This window comes from Marmota flaviventris, chromosome 7 (assembly GCF_047511675.1).
Source record: "Marmota flaviventris isolate mMarFla1 chromosome 7, mMarFla1.hap1, whole genome shotgun sequence".
Taxonomy (NCBI): domain Eukaryota; kingdom Metazoa; phylum Chordata; class Mammalia; order Rodentia; family Sciuridae; genus Marmota; species Marmota flaviventris.
Window position 1 is genome coordinate 45,426,423 of NC_092504.1, and position 1,483 is coordinate 45,427,905.

Consider the following 1,483-nt stretch of genomic DNA (forward strand, 5'->3'; position numbering starts at 1 on the left):
AGAGGAGGAAAACTTTATTTGGGGGCTCAAGGTTTCAGTGACCTCTGTCCATATACAATCCATTCCATTCGTGGGGGATGGAGGTGAGGCAGGACATCATGGCGGAAAAGGGTGGTGGAGGAAAGCAGCTCAAAACATCACAGGGGCTGGGGATGTGGCTCAAGCGGTAGCATGCTCGCCTGGCATGCGTGCAGCCCAGGTTCGATCCTCAGCACCACATACAAACAAGGGTATTGTGTCTGCCGAAAACTAAAAAATAAATATTAAAATTCTTTCTTGTGCTCCCTTCGGCAGCACATATACTAAAATTGGAATGATACAGAGAAGATTAGCATGGCCCCTGCGCAAGGATGACACGCAAATTCGTGAAGCGTTCCATATTTTTAAAGTGTGGAATATGATATGTCAAGAAATTTGTAATGTTTTGAACAACCCACAATAAAAAATTAAAAAAAAAAAAAAAAACATCACACGGGGAAGCAGAGAGTGCTCCCCTCAACCAGGATAAAATATATGACCCGAAGATATGCCCCAGGGATAGACCCACCCCCTCCAGACACTCCCTGACCACCTATAATTATCACCTAGTTAAACTGTAGCAATGGATTGTTCCACTGATTGGGTTAAGGTTCTTATAAACTCAATCATTTCACCTCTATACCATTTTTCTCTGTCTCAGACATGAACTTTGGGATAGTCAACCACTATCTAAACCAATACTGTCATCTTAAAATTTTTGATTATTATATTGTCTGTCTGTTGACCTGGTTTGTAGTTGTTATTGTCATCGTTCCTAGCAGAAATAATCTATATAAAACCTGGGGTACTATTTCTCTTATTTATCTCTACATCTCTGGCATGTAGCATAATCTCTGACAGAAGAGTTGGAAGAATGATGAATATTTTTTTGACTGGATCAGTAAATCTATTCTCTAATGCATGATTTAATGATCTGGCAGTCCTATGAAAAGTTGTTTAAAAGAAAGAATATAAAACTTTATTTTGGGCTATAGGAAACTTATGTATTACATAATATTAATAATTACAGATTATTTATTATTACAGCAAATATGGAATAAAAGGGGAATTTAAGAGGAATTACTTTATTTGGATTCAACATAGAGAAGGAATGCACACGTGTAAATATGGGAAAATTCAGTATATTAGAATTTATCTAACATATTGATTGTGTTCTATTTTATATCTTATATAGAGTAGACGATTTATCCACTGAGTACTTAAGGAATGCAAAGAATCTATGTTAAGACACAGAGGGGCTCTTCAATGATTAGGCAGCATCTCATTAGCACTGATTATAACTTGCCTGTTCTTCCTTTATAATTTTCTCCTGATCCCTCTTCTCTTCCCTCATGGAATATAAATATGGATCAGTCTAAAAGTGTTGTACCACACAGCTGCAAGTAACAGCAATCAAAAGAAGTTCCACTGTTGCGCTTGGTTTTGGCTCAGCGGTAGAGCACTC

The 1,483-nt window shown here is 37.6% G+C and overlaps 1 non-coding gene across 1 annotated transcript; it reads left to right on the plus strand.

Annotated features, from left to right (window-relative positions):
- Nucleotides 1-278: 278 nt before the first annotated feature.
- LOC114084518 (U6 spliceosomal RNA) lies at nt 279-385 on the plus strand. Its single transcript, XR_003581329.2, has one exon. It is a non-coding gene; the product is annotated as a U6 spliceosomal RNA (small nuclear RNA).
- Nucleotides 386-1,483: the final 1,098 nt, after the last annotated feature.